Genomic DNA, 11,553 nt, shown 5'->3' with positions numbered 1-11,553 from the left:
GCTGCAAATAAAATAAAATTTATTTATTTTCCCTTCAATATTATTACTTTTTTCGTTTAAACGCGATCTATATTGGTGAAAAATTTTATTTTTCTATTTCTTCTACTGCGTTCGATCCTATTGAAACCCAACATGGATTTATAAGGCAGGTGCTGGTACCACTTTTGTACTAGACAAGTGAGAGTTGGAAAAAATAATAGGAAAGAATAAAGTCATTGACATTCTAGGGGAGCATGGTTGTGTGAAAATTGGCCAAATGGCTATGAGGATCAGTCTTCCCACCATACATCTCTAAGAAGGACATCTTGAATTTAGGAAAAAAAGTTTCCGCTAATATTTCAGGAGAAATGGGAGACACATCTCCCATCCCAAGATCATGATCATGCTTATCTTTTTGAATTTTACTAACAGCATCCATCAGACTTGCATCCAATTGATTTTGATCTCCGGTTCTCACTTGCGTTTCCTTGGTCCCTTGACTTTCAATCGACCTCTCCAGGATATAATCCTGTTCTTTTTTATATTCACATTCTGGCTCCCTTCTAGGATGCTAACCCCATCTCATTTCTTCAATAGTTCTGTTAGTACTCTCAATTTCTTTAGGAGCTATTCATGAGTCACTGATTCATCCCCAAGGATATTTTCCATGTTTGTGAGGTTTCCGTTGGTGTCCTTACATATTTTGGTTGCACTGTTGTCTTCAATACCGTGAATAGAGTTAATAGAATTAAAGACCATTAAACGAAAGAGTTGGGACAAACAATCACATAATTTATATTTCTATGAGAAATCAAAGGAAATTTTCTCACAAATGGCGCTAATGATGTTGCCCCAGCTCTTTCATCAAGTTCTGCAAAATAAATAGAGCACCGGGTAGTTTGATGAGCAAAACCTCTGGTACTTAAGTCAGTAATGAGTTCAAGGTTTGGAGATTGTTATAGAGTCTTGGTAGGATAAAGATTTCGTGTTTGACTCTATTTGAGTCTCTTTCCTTATAGAAATTATGTTTGAACTAGAACTTAGAATGTTTGAATGTATGTTTTAGCCCGTTGGAACTTTGAGTTTTGAATTCCCTTCCTTTGGGTTTCCTTCCTTCAGGTTTCAAATTCCATCCTTTAAATTCCATCCTTCGAGCTCTAAGTTTTGGGTTCCTTTCCATCTTGGTAGGGGTACTATATTAATTATTATTATTGAGAAACAATGGCATAAATGCTAAATTTAGCTTTAAACTATATAATAAAGTCAAATATTAAATTTGATTTTTTAGTTCAAATGTGTCTCTAAAATATAATTAAAATGTTAAATATGATAAAATAAAGTTAAATAAATCGAATAGAGTATAACTCAAAATTTTAAATTCTAATAAGTTATGATCATATTTTATATTTTAATAATAATTTAGTGATAAATTTAGGAAAAAAAATTTATATTTTGATCAACCGTATAACTTAGCGGCAAATTTAGCCTTCCAGCCTAAAAAGAAATGATGTTGTGATCTCGAGCTCTCAACTTCTGGAGCACGTTGTGCTTTTTCTCATTTTCAAAAGCCGTCTTAAAGTTAGGAATTTGGTCAAATATCTTCCGCCGCCCATTTGGCATCACTTCAGCTTCACGCCCCACCACGAGGAGGCTTCTTTTGCACCTAAGTTCGTACCTACAACATCTCTTCTAGTAACTCAATTTTCCATTTATTTTATTCACCATTCGTTGGACGCATGACATAAACCCACGCATGTCATGGGTTCGATACCAGTATGGAAAGAAGAAGAAGAGGAGTTGGAAGAGGAGGTGAGGAGGAGCTGGTGCCATGTTGGACAGAACTTCATTTATTTTGTGGATGGCTAGTTGTGAGAGAACTGATAATAAAAATATTTAATCTATAGAGATTAAATCACTATTATAGTGTTATTTTTCAATCATGAATTTGTTGCATGTATTTAATCTATAGAGATTAAATTGGGAATTGACTAAAAAAACAATGTTGTATAGGGATTAAAAAATTTTTTTTTTTTTTTTTTTTTTTTTTACAGAGTCGAAGGTATGGGAATTGAAAACCTTCAACTTAAAACTTCTCCAATTTAACTTTAATGCAGTGACTATCCATCGAAATCCGTAAATATAAAATAAATACATATAAATTATATATATTTTATATTCTCATATAAAATATTCTTTTTTTTTTCTTTTATTGGTTTTATATTACATATCATTTTTGTTTTTAGACGAAAATTTTCTAAATCAACTTTGATACCATTAAGTTAAGTCCATAATTATAAGTCGACCTAATTTATAAGTCAAAAACACTTCAATCATATATATTTTATTGCCATAAAAATAATTTATTTGGAGGTGATAGTTTGTTTATTACTTCTCTTGTCCATTTTAAATGACTTATAAAATTTAAAAATAAATAAATAACCTCATTTTTCATTAACAAATAATAATAATTCATAATTTACTAAAATACCCTTACAATCCCTTGACATTTTTTCTTTCTAATTTATGATAGATTAATACTAGTAATTAACTGATTATAGAATCAAATCAAACTGAATCAGATAAATTCATTTTCTATTTAATTTCACTTCAATTTAATTTTTATAAATATTAAAATTTTAATTTTTAATTTTATTCAAGATATTTACCCCTACACTTATATGCTTGACAGAAATGAAAAATTCCAAACTCTTGACTCATGGATCGATCTACATTTTAACCCATCCAATCTATTTAATTTGATTTCGTACAATCCTCATTAATATATATGAGTGATCACTCTATCATTTTGGATGTGCATTAAAAATTAAATAATTTTTAAGATGTGTGTCGATTAAATATTTTATGAATCAACAGTCAATGATAAATAAGTAAAACAATAAAATTCAAATTAGAACAATAACATGATCTGACAAGACAACACCATATACTATGAGTATAGAGAATATATTAGAAGAAACAGTTTCTTAGAGGCCAGAACATACACTTCATCTTCAACCTTTATAAATCTTTGTTATCACATCACCTTAAGCGTATCAAACTTAGGTCATCTACTCTCAAGCACACTCTTCCTCTGATGCTTTACGCCCTATCCCTATTACTCTTCACTTACAACTCGTGGTAAGTTTTCTAACCCTAGACTTTAGATTTATTATTAATTAAAAGAGAGTTTTATGATATTTAAATTAAAATTGAATGAATTTTTAGAAGAAAATTAATTTAAAATACTCGAAATTGAGGGATGTGTATAAAAATTACCCTTATTTTTCTAATATATCCCTATTTCAAAAGTAAAATTTATTTATTTCAAGAACAAATTAGTCATGCAATAATATAATATGGATAGTATATTAAAAAAAAATCTAATGGGTGATACAATATAACCGAAGAAGATTATGTTAGAATACCACTGTATAAAATTTATTGATTTAATTCTAAAACGAAAAGTAAACCTTACTAGATAAATGAATAAGTTAAACTTGTGGATAGAATGTTTTCTTAACGGTGAAGTAAGACCAAATTCATGAGTTTATTATTTAGAATAAGTTGATAAATAGATCAAATTCATAAGCTTATTATTTAGAATAAGTTGATAGATTTTTTTTTACGTCCCATGTCCCTTTTGTAGTTAAAAAATGAAAGAGAGGGATAATGTTTTTCTTACTTTCACAATAAGCTGTTAGCTAAGTAATAGAATATGTCCCTAATAATTATATCATTATGCTCGGATACAAGGGTTTTCAGTTACATGGATGACCATATTAATAATGGAAATTTTTATTACTAATCCTAAAAAATATAGTAATTAAAATGTGAAAAAATCATGGTTTAATAGCAGAGACTGAAAAGTCAAATTAAAATAAATTAATAATAGATTATAATTCGTTACTAATATTAATAAAAAAAACTAATAATGAAACATCCAGTCTGTTGGTTGATTTGCTTATTTAGTATTTGTTACTATTTGGTAACATATTCAATTTGTTACTATTTCTCGTTACTGATATGCTTATAGAAATGACTGTGAGATAGATATTTTTGGATAAACATACTACTATATTTTAATATGATAAATTTATAACATATAATCAATTTTGGAATAAATTCAAGTTCATCAATATTCACAACGGGTTTAGAATTGAATTTTATATATTTGATATGGATTGAATCCGTTTATATATATATATATATATATATATCGACTGGAAAACCAGACCTCTTCGATCCGGCAAATTATTGTGCCGTAGAAGAAATTTGGATTACAAAGTCAGGTACTATTGAAAGTTATAACCTGTTGTTGTTTCACTTTGAGTATCTATGCTTGTATAATGATCCTGATTGTTTGTTGGTATCAGAGCCATAGGTTATTTATTGGTATCAGAGCTATAGGTTATTTGTTAAAAAATTTTGAAAGAATATGTTTTTGGTATGCTAACTGAACCCGTCTTAGCCATTGGTAGGCATCTTTGAAATTCCTAGGGTAGAACAGGCAGTGGCCGCGACACAATTCAATATTTTTGAAAATTGATCATTTTTTGTGTAAATCAGCAAGTACAATAAAATCAGATGATTCGGAGTCTTCGGAAATTAAAAAGGTGATAAATAAAAACAAGTTAATATTAGAAGATTTTGTAAAAACTATAGATGAGTGAGAAATTCCTAAGGTAGATACGGAACAAATTTATAAAATTCCAAAATTTAATGTTTTTAAGACAGAATATGTAATAAAAACTGAGGAAAGAGATTTTTAATTAAGTAAACCTTTTGAGAAAATAACTTTTTTATCAGCAAAAACATTAAATCATCATCGAAGTAAAAAGTATAAGTATATTCATATAGGATTAATTCAAGTAGGAATAAAACCTTTAACTAGGAAGGATTAAACACTAGTATTTTAGCAGTAGTTAAAGATGCAAGATTTTTAAATTTTCAGGATTCTTTATTAGAATCTGTTGAAACTAGTCTAAGTTAATGACCCATATCCTTTGAAGTATATCGAAATATGACTATTTCACTAAATGATTTGAATATTTTAGATAGTATAGTTTTGGAAATAAAAACTCATAATTATAAAATGAAATCAAGATCTATTCCGATAGTATTAATATATAAAATTCATTATAAGGCTATGAATTCGGCTTTTGGAACTAAATATAAATTACAGCCTAAATTGGGAGAAACAAGGTTTTTACAGACAGATTTGACTAAAACAAATACGGTAATTCCTAAAACAATTCAGTGGAAGGACATAACCTTGTCAGATGAATGGATATTAGAAGGTATAGTACCTCTCCAGAACAAGAAAAAGTAAAACCAAATACAAGTTTAAGTAAGATAGAGCAGTTTGAAGATGGTAAAGTATCATTAAAATTCAATAGAAGTATAAGTAGTAGGTATACAGGATCATCATCTTCTGTGGCATCAGAAGATATAGATAGAACCTCAAACCTACCATCAGTAATATATGCAACATGTAAAGGAGATGAACCTAAACCAGTAATTCAGACAATAGTAAAACCCAGGTTTTCAACATCGGATATCCCAGAAATAAACACCTTAAAATGAAAGGAGTTGATTATAGTTCTTCAGTACCCCAGGCAGTATACAATCCAGTAGAAATATAAATAATATAAATAGGAAATTAAATGTACTTAGTAAAGAGAAAATTGAAAATAAATTTTTAAAAGAAATAACCAGAACAAAAAATTTAAGTAAATTAAATAAAATAGTTAAAGAACATAAATTTGAGAATTTAAAAGAAGAAAATCTTGATTATATTAGTCAAAATAAAGAAGAAATAGGATTTTTTGAATGGTTTAAGTTATGTAAAAAGAAAAGTATAAATCCAATAACAATAAGAGATAAAAGGTCAAAATGGATAGTAAATGATACGGTAGTCCATAATGAATTTCCGCCAAAAACGATGAGTAAAATATAACATGGAGATAAAGAAATAATTTGTGCACCATATAAAGTAGCTAAAGAAAATGATACATATAAAAAAATAATAGAGCAAAATAATTTTAGTAATGCAAGTTTAATATGCATAAGTACCCAGTTAAAAAAGATAGAAAAAATTTTAAAAGAAAAAGAGGTAGAAATAGAAGAGAAAAAAGAAATAAAGCCACATATCTTTAAACCATATCAGATATCTAGCTTAAGTCAAAAAGAATTAAAAAATAATAATAATAAATTTTTACAGACTCTAAAAGATCAGTTAAGTAAAATAGAGTCTTCAGAATCCACCAAGAATATAGCTCCAGAAACACCTCAGTCTAGAAATATAAATGTAATAGAAGAAGAGTCAGAATCTGAAACTGAATAAAGTCAGCCAGAATCAGAAGACATAAAGCAATTTGAAATAAATACTATATCACATAGAGAAATAGTAAGTAGAGCACCAGATCTAGGATTACTAGATAAACCAAATAATACATCTCAGTTTAAGTATAATGCTTCGACAGTCTATGAATGGATATAGATGGATTGTCTGAGTATAATAATTTAAGTTTATTACAACAGATGACTATGGCAGCTAATGCGTATAAAACTTAGTCATTTGCTTCAGATAAGGCAATAGCTGAAATAATTATAGCAGGTTTTACAGCACAATTAAAAGGATGGTGGGATTACCATCTAACAGATAGGCAGCAATTAGAAATTTTAAATTCAATCCAAGTAAATAGTGAAGGTGAACCTATATATAATGAATTAGGAGAAACTATCCAGGATGCAGTATCAATATTAATCTTAACAATTTCATTACATTTTATAGGAGATCCGTCTCATTTAAAAGATAAAAATACTGAATTATTAAGTAATTTAACATGCAAAAAATTAAGTGATTTTCAGTATTATAAAACCACATTTTTTACTAGATTAATATTAAGGGAAGATTCAAACCAAGATTTTTGGAAGGAAAAATTTTTAGCTGGACTTCCTTATATTTTAGGAGAAAATGTAAGAAACAATATAAAACAACAATATGGAAATCCGATACCTTATAGTAAATTAACATATGGACAATTGGTAAGTATAATTCAAAAAGAAGGTTTACAAATTTGTCATAATTTAAAATTACAAAGAATATTAAAGTATGAGATGTATAAAACTAGACAAGAATTAGGATATTTTTGTAAACAGTTTGATTTTGGAATAGCCCATGATAAAAATAAAAATTATAATGGTCAATGCTCTAAAGCTAAATAAAGAAAATATTATAAGAGAGATCATTATTATAAGAAAAAATATATAGCAAAACCAAGTAAAGAAGAATACTATAGAAAGAAAAGTTATAAACTTTATAAAAAAATATAGGAAGAAAACCCCATTAAATAGGATCCAAAATAAAAAATCATTTAAAAATTTAACATGTTATAATTGTGGACAAAAAGGGCATACGGCTAAATTTTGTAAGTTCAATAAAAAACTAAATGAATTAAACCTAGAAGAAGAAATAGTAGATAAAATTCAGAAATTATATATAGATTCAGAAAGTTCAGAATCAGAACTAATAGAAAGTGAGAACCAGATAGATGAGTTAGTAATTAGCTTGTCAGAAAAATCAATAAGTGTACTAACTAAAGAGCAAGGCTCATTATTGGAATTAATAAATAATCTAGAAGATAATAGTACAAAGAAAAAATTTCTTAAAAAATTAATAAAAAGTTTTGATGAGGCAGAAGAAGTTAAAAATATTATTCCTAAAATAGAAAAATAAATTTATGATTTAACTAAAATATTAAGTAAAAATAAGAAATCTAAAGAAACAATATCTATAGAAGAATTGCAAAGAGAAATTAGAATAATAAAGACTGAAGTAAAAAATTTAAAGCATAAGCTTCAGAAGGATTCAAAAAGGATAAATTTTTTGGAAGAACAATTAATTTCTGAATCGTCTTCTTCATCTGGAAAAGAAGAAGAAGATGACCAAAATGAAATAAGTCAATTAGATAGTAAAGAAGTAGATAATAATTTTATATTATTACTACAAGAAATAACAGCCAGAAAATATTTAATAAAAGTAACGATTAAATTATCAAAAGAATTTATAATAGATAAAATAATATTATTTGATACAGGAGCAGATTTAAATTATATAAAGTCAAGTCTAGTACCCAAGAGATTCTGGAATGAAACTAAAGAAAAATTAACAACAGCAAATAAAACTAGTTTAAATATTTTGGGAAAAACAGAAGCATTAATAGTAAATCAAGACCTAGAGTTAAAAACTGTATTTTTATTATCATAACAAATAAATCATATGGTAATATTGGGAACATCATTCATAAATCTTATAACACCCTACTCAGTAAAAGAAGATTGTATAAAATTTAAAGTAAAGAATAAAACAATTAGAATAGAATTCACAGAGAAGCCTAAAAGAAAAAATTTAAATTTAATAAAAGCACATTCCATTAGGACAATGAAAATAAATTTGATAATAAAATCTAAAACAGAAGATTTAAAAGATTTAAAAAATAATGTACATTTTAATAGAATTAAAAGTCAATTAGAAAAAGAACATATAAAGGATAAAATAAAAAATTTAAAAGAATATATGGAAAAAGAATTATGTGCAGACCACCCGAATGCTTTTTGGAATAGGAAACAGCATCTGGTAGATTTACCATATGAAGAAAACTTTAATGAAAAAACTATTTCAACTAAGGCTAGACTTATTCAAATGGCACCAGAATTATTGGAGCACTGTACAAAAGAAATTAAAGAATTAGAAGATAAAAAATTAATAAGTAAATCAACAAGTCCTTGGTCATGTGCAGCTTTTTATGTTAATAAAAATACAGAAATAGAAAGAGGTACGCCAATATTAGTTATAAATTATAAACCATTAAATACAACATTAAAATGGATTAGATATCCAATCCCTAATAAAAAAGATCTTTTAAATAGATTATATAATCCAAATATTTTTAGTAAATTTCATATTAAGTCAGGTTATTGGCAAATTCAAATTCACCCTAAAGATAGATATAAAACTGCATTTACAGTTCTATTTGGACAGTATGAAAGGAATGTAATGCCTTTTGAACTAAAAAATGCACCGTCAGAATTTTAGAGAAAATGAATGATATCTTTAATCCTTATTCAAAATTTTGTATAGTTTATATTGATGACGTATTAGTATTCAGTCAAAGTATAGAAGAACATTTTAAACATTTAAAAACATTATGTATGGTCATAAAAAAGAATAGATTAGCACTAAGTAAAACTAAAATGAATCTATTTCAAACTAGGATTAGATTCTTAGGACATTATATAGAACAAGGTATTATCCAACCCATAGAAAGAACAATGGCATTTGGAGAAAAATTTCCTGATGAAATAACTAATAAAATCCAATTACATAGATTTTTAGGTTGCCTAAACTATGTTATAAATTTTCATCCAAATTTAAATAGAATGATAAAACTATTACATGAAAGACTTAAGAAAAATGTTGGACCATGGACTGAAGAGCATACCAGCATTATAAAACATATAAAGTTTTTAGTAAAAGAAAATTCCTTATCTGTATATCCCAAATCCGAATGCATTTAAAATTGTAGAAACGGATGCTTCAGATCTAGGATATGGAGGAATTTTAAAACAAAGAATAGATGATAAAGAAATGATAATCCAATTTACTTCAGGACATTGGAATTCGGCTCAATTAAATTATTTGACTATTAAAAAAGAAATTTTAAGTAGTGTGATTTGTATAAATAAATTTCAGTCTGATTTGTTAAATCAAAAGTTTTTAGTAAGAATTGATTGTAAATCAGCTAAAGTTGTTTTAAAAAAGGATGTTAAAAACCTTACCTCTAAACAGATTTTTGCTAGATGGCAAGCAATTTTAAGTATTTTCGATTTTGATATTGAATATATTAAAGGAAGTAGTAATAATATACTAAATTTTCTAACAAGAGAATTTTGACAGAAAGATGGGAAGGAAGAAGAATAAACAGAAGGAAATAAAATCCAGTTTCAGTTCCACTACTAAAACTCTTTCCAAGCATTCAAAAGAACTCAGTAAAACTATCATAAAACCCCAAGTATCAGATAAAAACCCAGAAGACCTAAAGAAATGGATAGAAGAATTGAGTAAATCGCCAAAAGTCATTAAAGCCCTGCAAAATATGACGTCTTCTTCGGGAGACTCAGGTATGGCCTCTAAATTTAAAGCGATCGTACCTGCTTATGGTACGGCTAGTCTATCTCAAACGGTAGATAGTAAAGACGCATCAAATCCGTTGAAGGCGGTGGGTTTGCCAAAAATCCAATCTTCAAGGTTATAACACTGGTTTTCATAAATGGTTTTTAAAAGGTATTTCAGAAATTGAGATTGAAGTAGAAAATGGTTTTAACGACATAAATCCTTGGGATGTCATCAGAAAATATTATCCTGAGAATAGGTATTTCGCGCCAAAAGATATTTTAAAACCTCAGGAATATTATCAAAGTATTTTGGAAGAAACAGGTTCGGCTAAAATAAAACACAATTTTGATAAAAATCATAAAGGCATAATAGCATCCTCTTCCATTCAAATAAAACAGGTCAACCATCCAAAAGATTGGCCGACCTCAAGTTTATATAATGCATTATCATTTAAGGTTTTAAAAAATTATTCTACCTCATATAATTATTTTGACTACATAGATGCATGGAAGAATATTTTTTGTATTCAAAATCCAACCACTACTCACTCATGGTTGATATATTTTGATCAACAAAGTATTAAAGCAACCACCAGATTTCCGAACTGGTTTTTAAAATGGTGGCAGTATAAGGGTATTACTGATGATATCCTAGAAGTACTCTAAGTATACCAGTATTTTAAAACCAATTATAAACCACACCAGAGTAGGGGTGAGCATTCGGTCGGTTCGGTTTAAAATCAAACCGAACCGAATAAATCGAAAATCAAAATTTTAGTATTTATAAAAATCGAATCGAATCGATTTTGATCAGAAATCAAATCAAACCGAACCGGTCTGATTCTGTTCGATTCAGTTCGGTTTGATCGGTTTCAATTTTTAATAAATTTTTTATTTTTTACCCTTTGTTTTTAATATTTTAAAATTTAATTAAAATATTTTAATGCTAATATAATTTAATTTCTCTATATTATTGAAAATAACATATTATTATCACTAAATCGGTTCGGTTCGGTTTTTTTTTATTTTTTCTGATCAAAACCGAAACGAACCAAAATTACCGAAATTTTTGAAATAAAAAACCGAACCGAAATGAATAAAAAATCGAACTAAATTTTCAAATTAATTCGGTTCGGTCGGTTTTTTTGGTTTGAACCGAATACTGCTCACCCCTACACCAGAGTGAGAAATATATACCCCTTTAATGTATTTCTGTACACAGTTTTTTATTCATTGGGTATATCAATGGTATTTTGATTTTCAGTATACAACAGAATTAAATATTCTGGTAATAGTTAAAAAGCACAAGGTAAAATGGTGGGGATCATTTAGAAATTTCACCACAGAAATTGTTGTAAAAAACTGGATTATTAAAAAGGCTTAGTTTCCCACAGTCTC

Source organism: Manihot esculenta, chromosome 2 (genome assembly GCF_001659605.2).
Source record: "Manihot esculenta cultivar AM560-2 chromosome 2, M.esculenta_v8, whole genome shotgun sequence".
NCBI lineage: Eukaryota > Viridiplantae > Streptophyta > Magnoliopsida > Malpighiales > Euphorbiaceae > Manihot > Manihot esculenta.
Note: the sequence above shows the minus strand (reverse complement) of the source record.